General features: G+C 39.6%; 1 pseudogene; it reads left to right on the top strand.

Annotated features, from left to right (window-relative positions):
• The first annotated feature begins 5,260 nt into the window (after positions 1-5,260).
• Positions 5,261-13,012, top strand: LOC118594164 (annotated as a pseudogene).
• The last annotated feature ends 6,135 nt before the right edge of the window (positions 13,013-19,147 follow it).

Raw genomic sequence — 19,147 nt, 5'->3', positions numbered from 1 at the left:
TGAAGGGTATCTAGGTTGTTTCCAGGTTCTGGCTATTACAAACAATGCTGATATGAACATAGCTGAGCAAATACCCTTGTGGTATGATTGAGCATTCCTTGGGTATATGTGCAAGAGTGCTACAGCTGGGTCTTGGGGGAGATGGATTCCCAATTTTCTAAGGAAGCACCACATTGATTTCCAAAGTGGCTGTACAAGCTTTCATTCCCACCAGCAGTAGAGGAGAGTTCCCCTTGCTCCACATCCTCTCCAGCATAAGCTGTCTTCTGTGTTTTTTGATCTTAGCCATTCTGACAGGTATAAGGTGGTATCTCAGAGTCGTTTTGATTTGCATTTCCCAGATAATTAGGGATGTTGAGCAATTCCTTAAATGTCTTTCAGCCATTTGAACTTCCTCTGTGGAGAATTCTCTATTTAGTTCTATAGCTTATTTCTTAATTGGACTGTTGGGCATTTTGATGTCTAATTCTTGAGTTCTTTATATATTCTGGATATCAGCCCTCTGTCAGATGTGGGGTTGGTGAAGACCTTTTCCCATTCTGTAGGCTGTCGCTTTGTCCTATTGACCGTGTCCTTTGCTCTACAAAAGCTTCTCAGTTTCAACAGGTCCCATTGATTGATTGTTTCTCTCAGTGTCTGTCCTTCTGGTGTTATATTTAGAATGTGATCTCTGGTGCCAATGCATTCAAGAGTACTTCCTACTTTCTCTTCTATCAAGTTCAGAGTAAGTGGATTTAAGTTGAGGTATTTGATCCACTTGGACTTAAGTTTTGTACATGGTGACAGATATGGATCTATGTGCAGCCTTCTACACATTGACATCCAGTTATGCCAGCACCATTTGTTGAAGATGCTTTCTTTTTTCCATTGTACAGTTTGGGCTTCTTTGTCAAAATTTATATGTTAATAGGTGTGTGGGTTAATGTCAGGGTCTTCAATTCGATTCCATTGCTCCACATGTCGATTTTTATGCCAGTAACAAGCTTTTTTTTATTATTGTAGCTCTATAGTAGAGCTTGAGGTCGGGGATCTTGATGCCTCCAGAGGTTATTTTATTGTACAGGATACTTTTGGCTATTGTGCGGTTTTTTGTTTTTCCATATGAAGTTGAATATTATTCTTTTCAGGTCTGTGAAGAATTGTGTTGGTAATTTGATGGGGATTGCATTGAATCTGTAGATTGCTTTTGGTAAGATTGCCATTTTTACTATGTTAATCCTGCCTGTCCATGAGCATGGGAGATCTTTCCATTTTCTGACATCTTCTTCAATTTCTTTTTTCAGGGACTTAAAGTTCTTCTCATATAGGTCCTTCACTTGCTTACTTAGAGTTAACCCAATGTATTTTATTTAATTTGTGGCTATTGTAAAGGTATCTCTGACTTCCTTCTCAGCCTGTTTATCTATTGTATATAGGAGGGCTACTGATTTTTTTGAGTTGAACTTGTATCCCGCTATGTTGCTGAAGTTGTTTATAGGCTGTATCAGTTCCTTGGTTGAATTTTGGGGGTCACACATATATACTGTCATGTCATCTGCAATAGGGAAAGCTTGACTTCTTCCTTTCCATTTTGTACCCCTTAATCTCCTTATGTTGTCTTATTGCTCTGGCTAGAAATTCAAGTACTATATTGAATAAGTATGGGGAGAGCAGACAGCCTTGCCTTGTTGCTGATTTTAGTTGAATTGCTTTGAGTTTCTTTCCATTTAAGTTGATATTGTCTGTTGGCTTGCTGTAGATTGCCTTTATCATGTTTAAGTATGTTTCCTATATTCTCGATTGCTCCAAGACCTTTATCATGAAGGGGTGTTGGATTTTGTCAAATGCATTTTCTGCATCTAGTGAGATGATCATGTGTGTTTTTTCTTTAAGTTTGTTTGTCTGATGTATTACATTGACATACTTTTGTATGTTGAACCATCCTTGCATCCCTGAGATGAAGCCTACTTGATCATGGTGGATAATTGCTTTGATGTGTTCTTGGAGTCTGTTTACCAGTATTTTATTGAGTATTTTTGAATCTATGTTCATGAAGGAGATTTGTCTGTCGTTATCTTTCTTTGTTGCATCTTTGTTTGGTTTAAGAATCAGGGCAATTGTAGCCTCATGGAAGGAGTTTGGTAATGTTCCTTCTGTTTCTATTGTGTGGAACAATTTAAAGAGTATTGGTATTAAGTCTTCTTTGAAGATCTGGTAGAATTCTGTCCCGAAACCATCTGGCCCTGGACTTTTGTTGGTTGGGAGACTTTTAATGACTGATTCTATTACTTTAGGGGTTATTGGACTATTTAAATAGTTTCTCTGGTCTTGATTTCACTTAGGTCTGTGGTACCTATCCAGAAAATTATCCATTTCTTTTAGATTTTCCAGTTTTGTGGAGTAGAGGTTTTTGAAGTATGACCTGCTGATTCTCTGGATTTCCTCATTGTGTGTTGTTATTTCCCCCTTTCATTTCTGATTTTGTTAATTTGGATGCTCTCTCTCTGTCTTTTTGTTGGTTTGGGTAAGGGCTTGTCTATCTTGTTGATCTTTTCAAAGGACCAACTCTTTGTTTCATTAATTTTTGTATTGTTCTCTTTGCTTCTACTTTATTGATTTCAGCTCTCAATTTGATAATTTAGTGTCATCTATTCTTCCTGGGAGACTTTGCTTCTTCTTGTTCTAGAACTTTCAGGTGTGCTGTTAAGTCACTAGCGTGTGATTTCTCCAACTTCTTTATGTGGGCATTTACTCCTATGAATTTCCCTCTTATCACTGTTTTCATAGTGTCCTATAAGGTTGGGTATGTGGTGTATTCATTTTCATTGATCTCTAGGAAGTCTTTAGTTTCTTTCTTTTTTCTTCCTTAACCCATTGGTGATTCAGTTGAGCATTATTCAATTTCCATGAGATTGTAGGTTTTCCATAGTTTTTGTTTTTGTTGAAATCTAACTTTAAACCATGGTAGTCTGATAGATTGCAGGAGGTTATTCCAATTGTTTTGTATCTGTTGAGATTTGCTTTGTAGTCAAGTATGTGGTCGATTTTAGAGAACGTTCCATGGGGTGCTGAGAAGAACGTATATTCTATTTTTTTATGATGGAATATTCTGTAGATATTGATTAAGTTCATTTGAGTCACAACATCAGTTAAGTCCTTTTATTTCTCTGTTTAGTTTCTATTTGGGAGATCTGTCTAGTGGTGAATGTGTGGTATTGAAGTCTCCCACTATTATTGTGTGGGGTTTTATATGTGACTTAAGCTTTAGTAATGTTTCTTTTACATATGTGGATGCCCTTGTTTTGGGGGCATAAATGTTCAGAATTGAAACTTCATCTTGGTGGATCTTTCCTATGATGAGTATGTAATGCCCTTCTTGATCTCTTTTGATTGATTTTAGTTTGAAGTCTATTTTGCTGGATATTAGGATGGCTACACCTGCTTGCTGCTGCTGCTGCTTCTTCTTCTTCTTCTTCTTCTTCTTCTTCTTCTTCTTCTTCTTCTTCTTCTTCTTTCTACTTCTCCTCCTCCTCCTCCTCCTCCTCCTTCTTCTTCTTCTTCTTCTTTTTTGGTTTTTTGAGGCATGGTTTCTCTGTGTAGCTTTGTGCCTTTCCTGGAACTCACTTGGTTACCCAGGCTGGCCTTGAGCTCACAGAGATCTTCCTGGCTCTGCCTCCCTAGTGCTGGGATTAAAGGCATGTGCCACCACTACCCAGCTCCTTGCTTCTTAAGACCATTTGATTGGAGAGTCTTTTCCAAGCCTTTTATTCTTAGGTAGTGTGTATCTTGAATTTGAGATGTGTTTCTTGTATGAAACAGAAATATCTGTTCTGCTTGTGTATCCATTCTTTTAGCGTGTGTCTTTTTATAGGTGAATTAAGTCCATTGATCTTAAGGGATATTAATGACCAGTGATTGTTCATTCATATTATTTTTTTTTCCGGTGGTAGTATGTGTGTACTTCTTTTCTTTATGGTTTATTGCTGTGGTATTATCTATTGCATGTGTTTTTGAGGGTGTATCTGACTTCCTTAGGTTGGAATTTTCCTTCTAGTGCTTTCTGTAGGGCTGGGTTTGTGGATAAGTATTTTTTAAATCTGGCTTTGTCTTGGAATGTTTTATTCACTCTGTCTATGATGATTGAAAGTTTTGCTGAATATATTAATCTAGGCTGGCATCCATGGTCTCTTAGTGTCTCCATTACATCTGTCCAGGTCCTTCTGGCTTTCAATGTCTCCATTGAGAAATCTGGTGTTATTCTGATGGGTTTGCCTTTATAAGTCACTTGGCCTTTTGCCTTTGCTCCTCTTAATATTCTTTCTCATTCTGTATGTTTAGTTGTTTTATTATTATGTGGCAAGGGGACTTTTTTGGGGGGTCTAGTCTGTTTGGTGTTCTATAGGCTTCTTGTATCTTCATAGGCATTTCCTTCTTTATGTTGGGAAAATTTTCTTCTATGATCTTGTTTAATAAACTTTCTGTGCCTTTGAGTTGGTATTATTCTCCTTCCTCTATCCCTATTATTTGTAGGTTTGGTCTTTTCATGGTATCCCAAATTTCTTGGACATTTTGGGTCATGACTTTGTTGGCTTTCATGTTTTCTTTGACTGATGAATCTATTTCTTCTACTGTATCTTCAACACCAAAGATCCTCTCTTCCATCTCTTGCATTGTGTTGGTTATACTTGCCTGTGAAGTTCCTGTTCATTTACTCAGATTTTCTATTTCCAGCATTCCCTCTGCTTGTGTTTTCTTCATTTTTTTCTATTTCCCTTTTCAGGTCTTGAACTGTTTCCCTAATCTATTTCATTGCTTTTTCATGATTTTCTTTCAGGGATTTATTGTTTTCTTCTGCTTTATTTGTCCTTTCCTCTAGTTTTTTTCTAGTATTCTTCCCATTTTTTGTTTGTCTGTTCCTCCATTTCATTTTTTATTTCTTGCTTATAAGCCTCTAGAATCCTCATGATGTTATTCATAAGGTTGTTTTCTTCTGCTTCTTCTATGCTTTGATGTTCATGTCTAGCTGTTGGAGGAGGGCTAGGTTCTGGTGATGCTGTGTTGCTCTTTATTTTGTTATATGTTCTTTTACCTTGATGTCTGCCTGTCTTCTCGTGGATTTGTTCTTGATCTTATCAGTGTACTTGGTCCAGACAGAGCTGACAGATTCAGAAAGTCTCTCTCTGGTCCAAATGGAAGCTCTGGGCTGGATGGGAGCAGGGGATTGGTCTCCAAGTCTCAGGAAGTGGCGGGGGTCTCGGGTGGATGGGTGTGGGGGCAGGGCATGGAGATTGCAGAGTCTGCCTGGGGTCTTGGGAAAGAGGAACCTTCCACTGGGGCCCACCTGATGGCCAGAACCTGGGGCCAAGTTGGGAAGGTCTTCCCAGGAATGGCTGGTGCCCAGAGATTTGACCAAGGGTAGGCCTCTCTGGATGTGACCCCAGGCACTCACTTCTGGCCAGGTGGGAGTTCCGGGCCGGATGGGAGCTGGGGCACCTTCTGGTGGTTAATGATAATGTTTAGGACTTTGTTGGATGCTTAGGAATAGCTGCCAGAAGTCAGAGTAAGTTTTCCACATTTCCTTTGGGAGCATCTAAGTTTTGAGTTTCTGTTATCAACGGATGTGGAGAGCTGCACTCCATGGTAGATCAAGGGGTTTATTGAATGTATTTCCAAGGTGCTTCATTGTGCAGTACTGTTTCACACTTGCAAAACCATGCTGGCATGAAATCTTTCAGGAAGACCTTCAACATGTCATAGGTGACTGGTATATTCCCATCTGTGGCCCAAAAATATTGGGAAAGAGCCATGAACTTGAGGCAAGCCAGAACAGAGATGAGTCATACAGTGGCAGAAAGCCCCAAGGTGGGGAGTGGGGCTTGAACACATACTAATAAACTAAAACCATTGTGACATTCATGCTTAGAGCATAAGAAGAAAGAAGTACAATTCAGAGCATCATGGCTGTGCTCTGTAAGAGCCTGTGATAGGGTGTGGGAATATGGGAAGGAAAAGTACAATATTTCATCAATGTCATTTTTTTTCAAATGTCTTCTTCAGCATTGCCTAAGGTGAGCCAGCTTTCCTAGGAGTGGTCCTTCCTTCTTGGGGCAAAATCTCCTGGCCAAGTGTTTGACCCATGTGATGTGAATGTTGAGTCTCCAGTCAGGCCAAACATTCCACTGTCTTGGATAGAATGAGTTTTTCTTTAAGTAACTTCTGTGTCACTCTAATATTATTTGTACAATGATTATCCTTGATCAATATTACTAAAATTAGGAAAGATAACTAGACCAAAAATAGAAAGTACAAAATGATGACTTTTGTTGGGGTCCTCTTCCTCTGGACCTATTGACCATCAGATCAAGAGGTGAAGAGGCACAAGGGGTAACAGAAAGCTTTGGCGACCCATGAGTATGAACAGAGACAGCCCTTTGAGAGAATGATTTTGGTGAATTAGCTCAATTTTATTCCAAAGCATAAGGAATATATATGATTGGGAAGCCTGAGGAAAAACTTTAGTTTGCATTAAGTGGCACACTCCTATCACAAGGCTGAGTATGTGGCAGTAGGGTCCTAAAGCAGAGACCCTAGTACAAGTCTTCTAGCAGGAGTCTGTGTCAAGGGTAAAGTTAAAGATGAATCAGGCATCTGGTTTTAGAGACAGCTTTTAGGTCAGTTCAGTCCTCTAGACCCAGGGACATTCTCCAGATAAGGTTAGGTAGAGAGCAAGAAAGTCTGCTAGAGGGAGGGAGCTCCATTTTACCAAGCTTATGGAAAAACATTCTAAGCTTATGGCATACTGGGATCTTGACCAGCTAGCCATGGCTTCAAACATCCACCTGTTTTTATTTTTTAATGGAGAGGTGTCATTGTAAATCTTGAGGAACCTGTCACCTGTGTTAGAATGTTCCAGGTGCTGGGATTCTGCCATGTTCCAGCTGCATGACTGCACATGTGCAGTTCAGGAGCTAGACAGGGGTCTTACATCTTATGTCATCAGTATGCACTGGTGATTACATATGCACAGTGTGGTCATGTAATATGCACATACATGGTGTAGCTCCGTAAGCCTACCTGTGACTTAAAGATCTGGACACAGACCCTACCTCCTCTCTCTATTCTGTTCTCTCTTTCTCCCACCATTGTTCTCTCACTCTATGCACATGTTCCTTCCCCTTGTCTGGTTCTCTTGTTCCCTGCCCCCTTTTTCTCTTAAATAAAGCTCTGATACTGATACTGGGGTAGTCATGACTGTGACCTTTCCACTTGGCAATCAGCACTGGTAACCAGCGCCACTTATCATTCTTGCACCAGGGTCTGGTAGTGAACCATGAACTGATTGTTGATAATTTTAGCAATGGTGGTGATCTGTCACCAGAGGAAATGAATAAGGCAGGGGGCAATTATCCAAATAAAACAGCTCAGATAGAAAGTAGGATGCAAGAATATAAGTGTGTATGGAACCAGCTAACTTACCCTGTTGCTGGAATTTAGAGAACAGGTCTAGTGAGTATTTTGATGGTGGTATCATTAGTTTAACATCTGACTTGTTTACACAGAAGCCACATTCTTCCCCCAATACCAAGCAATCTCCCCATGTTCAGCAGTCATTATATCTAGTGTTCTTCTATTGTGGAGCACAATCCCATGGCAGGACAAATTTATCTGTCTTTGGAGTGACTGGAGGCTCTCAGCTGTAGATGTCATTGTCTGATCAAGTCTGTGTCTGAAGTCTCCAGCCAAAGGATGTGTCTGGATGATGGCAGTTGTTATAGCCCTGGCAGATTCAAGGGAGATGACAAGTCCTGTTTCTACCAGTGGAGGGAAGAATGTTTCTCCTTTTTGGCTAACAACAGTGTTGCTTCTTTCTCCTCATATAGACAGCTCGGTGAAAAAATCACAACAGGCATGCAAAACCCTGAGAGGGGTTGTCTATTCATGAGGACATTTCCCCCTTATACCAAAAAAAGGGGGGGAGAGCAGTCCATGGAAGGAATGATGGTAGTGAGACATGGGTCCTGGGGTAAAGGAGAGAGTATTGACCAGCACAGCTGTCAGCAGAGGTCTATTGCTGGATGCACTAGAGAAGCAGTTAGAGGCATCGGGGTGGGTGGTGAAAAGGAGAACGTTAACAACATATTGAACCAACTGTGGCCAGGGTGGACTGAGCATTTCTTCTTAGTTGTGTCTCCTGTTGAAGACAATTTCATGGTTATTGTGGACTGGGAGACCCACACCAGGTGTGGACAAAGAGGAATCTCAGCAGAGGATGTGCAGCATACCTGTGTGTTGTAGTTTTCCCACGACTCCTGTTCTTTGTCTTCCATTCCAGGGGTCGTCTGTAGTAATGAGATTGTTAGTTAGAGCTCGAAACAGGACCAGCATCCTTGGTTGTTGTTATTCATGGATTCAATCTCATGGGGTTTTCTTCTCCTCATAGGTTTTCTGCATGGACAAAACACCAGTGGTGAGTGTAGGGTTGAGAATTAGGGGGTTAAGTAGTGGCAGGTCAGGCCTGTAATAGAACAAAGACTGTCATTAAAATAGCAGAGAGGGAGAGTTCTGTGGCAGAATGCATATGGCATTGGCAATGGTGACCAGATTTTGTTGTTCTGGAAGGAGTGGCATTATATCCATCTCCTCTGTTCCTGACCAGTCATTGATTGGCAAGACATCTTTCTGGTTGGCAAAGTGATGTTGGAAATTTCTGGCTGGGCTCCAAATAGGCCTCAGTAGATCCTTTCTATGGAGAAAACACAAGCAAAGGAACCTTTTCCTGCATTCAGGAGAGGGTTGGGTCCCTTCCATATTCCATCCATGGGATAATGCCATCGTACCCAGATGAGAGGGTATTTGCAGTTTTTGTACATGAAGAATAGTTTTAGGGTGGTCATTGGCATTGCCAATACTATGTTGGAAATTTAGATGCTTGTTTTTGTTTTTTAAGTGGACCATTGTTAGTTTTTATAAATTTTAAATTTAGGACAGGGTATGTGAGCCATATCCTGTAACAGGTAATGACTGAGGAACATTGGAAGGTTCTGGCAGCCAGGCCCAGATTTGATGTACTAAATAGGCACCTCAGCCTCTTGTCCCAGGTTTGACACAGATATATATTAGGGACAGAAAGTAGAGTTAAAAATTAGCTTTTATTAAAAATTTCAACATTGACCAAAATAGAATCTAGTCAGAACTGTCATTTGGAAACTTCTTAGTTGTGTGGCTTTGATTTATATGTTTTGGAGTTTCTGTGGACAAAACTCATGTCACCATAACCTTTGCTAAGCCTATGTTATATTTAAAAGTACAATTCCTAGAGTCCTAGGAATTTACCTGTTCCTTGGACAGGTGTTATCTTTTAAAAACTACAACACAAAAATTCCAGGAAGTTACCTGGTTTCTGGGCAGGTACTCTCTTTTAACAACTATTTTAATGAATGAATCAACCTATTGATAAATTTAGGGATTTTTTGTATGTCAATTGGCATTATAGATATTTTGTCTCTTGTTTCAGGGAGTTTCCTTTTGTCTCAATCTATCTAGCAGCTGTTATAGGGACAGGGAGGATGCCTTCCATAGCTGCTTTCAGCTGAACCAACGCATAGGTTGTCAGAGCCTAGGAAGGCTGAGAAGCTAGTCAAAGGATGGGCATGGAACATTTATCAGATGAGCTCCTCAGGTTAAGGGACAGGGAGCATTTATATCTGCTAGATCGGTTTATGTTGTTTTTAGTAAGTCCAGAACTCAGTAGGCTGCAGTTTGTAGGTATTTTTTGGATGGTGATTGTCAGCCAGGTGGAAATCTGTTAAGATATAGAGTGGGCAGAAATTAAAATTCAGGAGCTTAAGATAAAATCTTACATTTGGAACCCTTTTTATTTGATGTGTTGACAGGTGGATCCAAGCCTTATGACTTTGATTCAAGTGGCTTATTTGGTGGTATTATATTCCCCAAAATATTGTGTACCCTAATAAACTTATTTGGGGTCAGAGACAGAACAGCCACAATATTATACATAGAGGATAGGCAGTGGTAGCACTCGCCTTTAATCCTAGCATTCCAGAGGCAGAAATTTGTCTGGATCTCTGTGAGTTCAAGGCCACAAGGATAGCTTGGTGACACAAGCCAAGCATGGTGACACATGCCTTTAAACCCAGGGAGTGAAGGTAGAAAGCAGAAAGGTATATAAGGCATGAGGGCCAGAAACTAGAAGCATTTGGCTGGTTAAGCTTTCAGGCTTCTAGCAGCAGTTCAGCTGAGAGCCACTGGGATGAGGACACAGAAGCTTCCAGTCTGAGGAAACAAGACCAGCTGAGGAACTGGTGAGGTGAGGAAACTGTGGCCTGTCCTGTCTCTCTGATCTTTCAGCATTCATCCCAATAACTGGCCTAAGGTTTGATTTTATTAATAAGACCTGTTAAGATTCATGCTACAGGCTTATATAAATTTTAGTTTACCAAAGGAGATAAACATTTTTCCATGTCTCAGCATTACCATTGTATTGAATCCACACTGTAGAAAAGGCAGTTCACGGCGTCATTCAAACAGTTGGAAGAGATTTACACCTTGGGGCCATAGCAAGGGATATGGTGAAAAACCATGAACACTGTTTCCTATGTCCAGAGAATCCAACATACATTTGTCTTGAGTCTGATGAGAAGTAGTTTTAAGATAATATTTAGATAAAAACTAAGGGAAACGTAAAACCTTGAGTTTGTAACTACACAATGTGTAGTCAGTCCTATGACAGCTTATCAGAACTCCAGGACCAGTGATGAAACTCTGAATTTTGTGAGTCTTCATATAATAATGGAATGGTGAAGGAGAGAAATCTGAAACATATTATATACCTTAGGGCATTTTTGTGTCTTTATAAACTGTATCTATCCAAGAATCTTTAAAAAAACAAACAAACAAACAAACACTTTTTTTTAGATCCTTAAAATCCCACTCTTGTCATCTTTAGATCTCTGTAATTTGTATTCACATACCTTAATAACTTTCAATTAACAACTTGTATTTATTTATTAAAATATTTAAACACTTAAGTTATCCTTTTATCACAAGTTAAGCTTTCACATCTTCAGATACTTATAGCTTGATTTATACATCTTAAGATACCTTCTTATACCCTAAGACATTTGCTTAGATCTTTAAAACTTAAGGTTCAAACTTTATACCCTATTTATATATTTAATAGATTTTTAACCAAATCTAATGAAAAGAACTTGTAAATTTGAAGATGTAAAATATTTATATAAACCAAGTCTAATTTTTTGACTGTGCCATTTTAAGTCTTTTTTAAATATATATTTTAGTTATCTATTATGTATAAAGTAGTCTTTCATTATAATTTATACAATATTCTGCCTGCATGTATACCTGCAGGCCAGAAGAGGGCACCAGATCTCATGAAAAATGCTTATGAGCCTCCATGTAGGTGTTGGCAATTGAACTCAGGAAGAACAGCTAGTGCTCTTATGTGCTGAGCCATCTCTCCAGGCCCCATTTTTAGACTTTATGTCAGGAGGCTCAGTCTGACACAAGACAGAGAAAGACTTTACACCATGCTTGAATCTAGGGAATGGGAGACCGAGACCCCAACTCTAAAAACACCTTTTAGTAAGATAGAACAGCAGCAAAAATTACCTTTATTGATATCTATATTAAAAGGATAATCAGCTTGTGTGAACCTTTAATCTAGTGGCCAGAGGTCTCAGAGGTATTTTTTGAGGTCCTGCCAAAAGGGGTTAGCCACGTGGTGACTTGAAAGGCAATAAGAGTGATAGAGATAAAATATTTAACTCGCCTTTGTCTCCATGACATGTTTAAATGACATTTAAGAACATAGCATAAGGCAAAAAAAGACAAACAGACCAACTTTAACTACACAGCTTTCAAATGAACCCTTCTCCCGAGAGGGATATTTCCCTACAAATTTTTAACTTTCCCTGATGGGCATCCTACTGATTCTGAAATAAAAGTGAAGAGTTAGTAGAATAATAGAAAAAGGAATTTTAATGGGTCTTTAAGGCTTTGTAGTCAGGATTGAAGTTTCTGGGAGACTGGGAAAGGCAGTGCTATGGAAGTGTTGGTTGCAGGACACAGGACAGCGGACCCCAACCCTGGCCTCCCTCATATGCCCCTGCCATCCGGAGCCTAGTGCCCTGAAGGCACCTCACAGCTAGCAAGGGGTAAAACATGATGACATTTCTATGATATCAGTCTATAACAAGTATTTACCTCACTTTCCTGAAGTAAACTTTAGGTGTACCCACTGAAAACTTTGTCACAATACGTATAAATCATTTGACACATCAATATGGAGATAAAATGTGTTCAAACCCTGTGGAGAATAGCTGTGAGACTGGGTCTCCCTTAAGAGCTTGACCTGGAGCTAAACCATAGATTTTATGGCAATCTTCTTGCCTCAGCCTCCCTAGTGGTGAGATTACATAGTGAGCCAAAATGCCTTCACAATAAAAAAGCCTTTTCAACCCATGAGTACTGAATATTTTGCAGTCACAGTGAAGCTGTCTTGTGTGTTTGTCCCGTGGTCTGTGGTTCTCAGGAGCAGAGGAGCACAGATCAAGGATCCTGTTGATCTCTAAAGATCAAAAGTAAGGGAGAAATTGTGGGGAGCTTGCAGACAAAACCTCCCTGTCATGCCTCAACCAGAGATGAGAGTTCACTTAAGAAATGTGATGAGAATTACAAATACAGTCTACAAGATAAAGCTTACAGGCATGCTGCTGGGAGTTGTCTGGAGGCCAGTAGCATGGGGTTGAGTGCCCTCAAACAAATTTACTATTTGGACAAATACGATGACAATGAGGAAGAGTTCAAGTACTGGCATGCCATGTTGCCCAAGGACATAGCCAAGCTCGTCCCTAAAACCCTTTTGATGTCTGAATCTGAATGGAGAAATCTTGGCTTTCAGCCGAGTCAGGGATGGGTCCATTATATGATCCATGAACCAGAACCTCACATCTTACTGTTCCAGCAGTCATTACTCAAGAAGCCAAAGAAATGAAGCTGGCCAATCACCTTTCAGCCGTAAGCTTTGTACAGCTCTCCTTACTTCCTACGATCTTCCTGATAGTGTGATTATGTTGCTTTCTTATTTCTCACTTGGATATTTAAAGGTTGTTCAATACACTGTTTAAATGTGCTGGTACCTGCTTTGCTTCTTGAGTAGATCCACCAATGCTGCAGTCCTGTCAGATGAGTGGGACCTCAAAGCCCAACTCTATCCTTCAGGCCACATTTGCCATCCCTTGAAAGCAGGTGAGAATCAGATCATGGCTGTTACAGGGATGGTGTGAATTTGCTGTTGTGGTTTTTACTCTTGGGTATTGTATTTATGGTGACTTATTGGTTTATGTTTCAATGTGTTGGAAACTTTTCATTTTACCTGACAAATGTCTTCTATGCTATTAACCTTGATTAAAGGAAGGTTTTATAATCTAAAAAAAAAAAAAAGATAAAGCTTACAAATGTGACCTCACATCAGGATGATTTCAGTGGGTATGCTTTGGTTCTGTCTAATTACTTGAGTCGAGGTGTGAATGTGCCACACTCTCTGCTCGTTTCTGTGCAGGAGAAGCACCATGGAGACACTGGTCTAGACTGATGCTGACAAAGGGGAGTCTGCTGTGGGATGTTCTGTATGCTCTGAATGTGTTGCTCTGATTTGTTAATAAATAAAACGCTGATTGGCCAGTATGCAGGCAGAAAGTATGGTATAAGCGGGACAAGGAGAAAGAATTCTGGGATGTGGAAAGCTGAGGAGAAGACACTGCCAGCCGCCACCATGAGAAATAAGATGTAAGGATACCAGTAAGGCAGGAGCCATGTGGCAAGGTATAGATTTATAGAGATGAGTTAATTTAAGATAGAAGAACTAGATAGCAAGAAGCCTGAGATTCTATTCATTAGCCTAGACCAGGTTTACACTTAATGGACTTCACTGTTACTTGAATATCCTCCCCTCTGAAGTAGAAACCCTGAATCACGGAGGAACCAGATCAGGGATCAGAGATCCCAGCCATTTCTGGCATCTTTGATATCTGGAGACGGTGATGGTGCTCAGAATCCACAACATTCCTGGTTTTAACCAAGAAAGAAACTGGTTATTTTCATTTTCCATGTCATTAGGCTGAACTGCATAGTCAATATGTGTCCCCTTGTTTTTATCTTCCCCCTCTAAACAGGTGTGAACTGGTTCTCATTTGAGGTGTGAATGTGCTGCACTCTCTGGCAGTGTCTGTGCAGGAGAAGCACCATGGTGACACTGGTCTAGACCATGACTCTTACAAAGGGGAGTCATGGGCAAACCATGAAAGACCATGCCTACTCTTAAGTTAACTCCCCAACTTCCCTATGTTCTTGGGGAGAAAGCTCCTATTTTTCCTTATACCTGATGTGGGACATTGTGTATGAGAGAATGGGATCCCTCAGAGAGATCTGTCTAATAAATCACAGAAAGACACTGAAGCTCCATTTGTGTTACAGGTAGAGGGAGGGAAGAGATCCTTGACTGGAGCCTGGAAGGAGATGAGAGTGATGTAGAAGCAGGAGTTATTGGAGTGGAACATCCTAGGCAGGGAACTAGGAGAACCAAGCTCACAGGTTTTCAGCATCCTCATCAAAGCCTTTGTATTTGTGATGGGATCAGAAGACCACCCATTACACTCCTCAATCATTTTCCTTTGACCTCAGTGGCTAGACTCAACATCTGAGAATTGCTCAATTTCTTCATGTTGTAGAAAGATTAGATTTAGATATGTGGTGGTTTGAATGAGATCAGCCACTATAGGCTCATGTGTTTGAATTCTTGTTCCTAAGTTAGTGGAACTTTTTCAGAAGGTAGAAGAGGTGCAGCATCATTGGAAGAGTTGTGTAACTGCTATTGGTATTGATGATTCACAAGACTCACAACATTTGGAACACAGAGCTCTACATGGGATGTCCCCATCAAATCCCTCCTTGGAGCTCCAGGAACACTACAAAGCACTGCACTAAGTTTTCTGCATATACATTACTGCCTTTAGCTTAGTATTTCTATAGGACGCCTGAGTGTGGGAATAAGTGGATCTTCCTATGCCAGCTCTTGGGAATCTTTTCTTTCTGTGCAGATGCCTTATTGAGTCACAATATAATGGGTTGTTTTGTTTTATCTTGGTATATTATGTTTGGTCACATTTGGGTCTCATCTCTAAAAAGACAATTATTTTCTTATGAGAGACAGAAAGAGTGTATTCAGAGATGGGGACAGGGTTAAATAGAAGGAGGGGAAACTATCATCAAAATATATAGTGAGAACAGAGTCTATTTTCAATAAAAGGAAACAAATGAAAACAATTATATTTTATTTTGTATGTATGAATGTTAAATTGGATATTTGTATGTGTACCACATGTATCCCAATGCCCTGAGTGGTCAGAAGAAGGCACTGATTTCCCTAGAACATGATCCACGGATGTCTGTGAGTCATATGTAGTTGCTGTGAACTAATCACGGGTCCTCTGTAAGAGGAACAAGCACTCTTAAGCACTCAGTCATCTCTCCAAGGCTGGTATTACTAACTACTGGGTAATATTTAGACAGTATTGGAAATTAAAACATAATAAAGCCCAATCCCTTTTAATACATAACACTTGCACAAATATTTTGTTCTTTTAAGGCAGTACTTGTAAAACTTACCAAGGAAAGACACATACTTGGAGAGAGTCCCATTTTTAGTCAATGTATTGAACTTTGACCTTACAAAGATATGATCACAGATTACATATCAACATCTCACCTTTCACTCCATTCATAATTTACTCAGACTTTCATAACGTGGTCAGGCTCTCACACTTTCTTCCTGATGCTGGGAAATCATCAGCCATGTTAACCTTTCTACACTTTTTTCTTTGTTGTAAATATTTTCATTCTTGGACCTTTTCAACAATATCTTTTTCCTATGTCCTGTTTCCATTTAGTTATTTTTCCTTTCATAATATGATGAAATAGAGCAAAATAGTAAATTCAGTTAAAACAATGTTGGCTCCAAAGGATATGTGGAACATCACAGCAATAAATTCATATTTCCAGTATACATAGTATTCAATTCTGAAGCATTGTATATTACTCTGAAAACATCACATAAAACAGGTCACTCAACAATGCTTTCTGCATTGTACAGTCCAGGAAATGTTCTTACATCCACATGCTTGTGGTCTCCATTGATGATAAATAGCAGATGGATCAAAGTAAAATATCAAACAACAGAAGTTGACAACATCCAACAGAAAGACAAGGAAAACCCCTGATAAAATGTCATCTTGAGGCAACAGCTGAGGAGTTTTAGACATTTGTTCCCGTTCCCCTCTATCCTGTAGGTGGATGAGCAGCCCATTTTCTGTTTCTGTTGTAGACATCATTATATTAGAGATAGACAATAGACCTCTCTCCTTGAAATGGTTTTCCCATCAGTTGTGATGAAAGTCATGATGCCTCTCCCCTTGGCCTGTTTTCTTGTTCACGTGGTGCTGTCACAGAGAAAGAGCCCATCCTGATTCAGGGAAAGGGATGTTAGAGGACTGTTGAAATCAAGTGGCGGTGCCCCACTTGAGTAAAAAAAAAAAACCCTTCTCTAGAGCCTGATTCTCAGTGAGCTCACAGAGCACCTGGCAGTGCACACATAAAAGGATTTAGAACCTTCTTAAAATAGCAGGCTAAAAATGATGATTCTTTCTTGATGGCCAGTGATTACAGAACAAACCAGCTGTGTGTGCTGTACATGTGTATTACTCTGGACAGAAGATTTATATTCTGAGAATGATAAGCTGGAGCCTACACACCTGAGGATCTCTAATTCCTCATGCTTTATCAAAAGTAAGTTTACACACACACACACACACATACACACACACACACACACACACACACACACACACACACACAACTCTATATAATCACTATGTAGCAAACAGATGTATACAAGAAACACACCCAAAATTGAAAGACATACACTACCTAAGAATAAAAGGCTTGGAAAAGACTTTCCAATGAAATGGTCTTAAAAAGCAAGCTGGTGTAGCCATCCTAATATCCAGCAAAATAGACTTCAAACTAAAATCAGTCAAAAAGATCAAGAAGGGCATTACATACTCATCAAAGGAAAGATCCACCAATATGAAGTTTCAATTCTGAACATTTATGCCCCAACCACAGGGCACCCAACATATATAAAAGAAACATTACTAAAGCTTAAATCACATATAAAATCCCACATATTAACAGTGGGAGACTTCAACACCCCACTTTCACCACTGGACAGATCTCCAAAATCGAAACTTAGCAGAGAAATAAAGAACTGAACAGATGTTATGACACAAATGGACTTAATTGATACAGAACATTCCATCTGAACAATAAACAATATACCTGATTCTCAGCACCCCATGGAACCTTCTCTAAAATCAACCATGTACTTGGCCACAAAGCAAATCTCAACAGATACAAAACAATTGGAATAACCTCCTGCTATCTATCAGACCACCATGGTTTAAAGTTAGATTTCAAAAACAACAAAAATTACAGCAAGCCTACAGTCTTATGGAAACCGAATAATACTCAACTGAATCACCAATGTGTTAAGGAAGAAATAAAGATAGAAATTAAAGAATTCCTAGAGATCAACAAAAATGAATATACCATATACCCCAAATTATAGGACACTATGAAAGCAGTGCTAAGAGGGAAATTCATAGCACTAAATGTCCACATAAAGAAGTTGGAGAAATCTCATACTAGTGACTTAACAGCACACCTGAAATCTCTAGAACAAGAAGAAGCAAAGTCACCCGGCATGAATAGACTCCAGGAAATAATCAAATTGAGAGCCAAAATCAATGGAATAGAAACTAAGAGAACACTACAAAAAAATAATGAAACAAAGAGTTGGTTCTTTGAGAAAATCAACAAGATAGACAAGGCCTTATCCAAACAAATCAAAAGACAGAGAGGGAGCACCCAAATTAACAAAATCAGAAATGAAAAGGGGGACATAACAACAGACAATGAGGAAATCTAGAGAATCATCAGGTCATACTTCAACAATCTCTATTCCAAAAACTAGAAAATCTTAAAAAAAAGTAATTTTCTGGATAGGTAACACATACCTAAGTTAAATCAAGAACAGATAAACTATTTAAATAGTCCAATAACCCCTAAGGAAATAGAATCAGTCATTAAAAGTCTCTCAATCAAAAAAAGCCCAGGACTAGATGGTTTCAGAGCAGAATTCTACCAGATCTTCAAAGAAGAGTTAATACCAATGCTCTTTAAATTGTTCCACACAATAGAAACAGAAGGAACATTACCAAACTCCTTCTATGAGGCTACAATTACCCTTATTCCTAAACCAAACAAAGATGCAACAAAGAAAGAGAACTATAGACCGATCTCCCTCATTAACACTGATGCAAAAATACTCAATAAAATAGTGGCAAGCAGGTCCCAGTCCCACAGCCTGGAGGCCTCCCAAACAGTTCAAGATATTCAATTGTCTCACTTATCCAGAGGGCCTGATCCAGCTGGGGGCTCCACAGCCTTTGGTACCTGCCTGTACTGAATCTACCAGGTTTAAAGAATCCCCAGGGGAGTCTTGTCCCTGGAGGAGATGGGAATGGAGAGGAGGGGATAGGGGGAGTTGGGGGTGGGAGCGGGAGTGGGGAGGACAGGGGAACCCATGGCTGATGTGTAAAAGTGAAACACAAATACAATAATAATAAAAAAAACAAAAGAAATCCTGGCAAATATACTCCAAAAACACATCAAAACAATTCTCCACCATGATCAAGTAGGCTTTATCCCAGGGATGCAAGGGTGGTTCAACATACCAAATCCTTCAATGAAATACACCATATAAACAAACTGAAAGAAACAAACCACATGATCATCTCTCTAGATGCTGAAAAGGACTTTGACAAAATCCATTACCCCTTCATGATAATGGTCTTGAAGCAGTAGGAATACAGTGAACATACCTAAAAATAATAAAGGCAATTCACAGCAAACCAACAGCCAATATCAAAATAAATGGAGAGAAACTCAAAGCGATTCAACTAAAATCAGGGACAAGGCAAGGCTGTTTTCTCTCTCCATACTTACTCAATAT

This window comes from Onychomys torridus, chromosome 1, assembly GCF_903995425.1.
Source record: "Onychomys torridus chromosome 1, mOncTor1.1, whole genome shotgun sequence".
NCBI lineage: Eukaryota > Metazoa > Chordata > Mammalia > Rodentia > Cricetidae > Onychomys > Onychomys torridus.
Note: the sequence above shows the minus strand (reverse complement) of the source record. Positions and strands in the feature narration are given on the sequence as shown.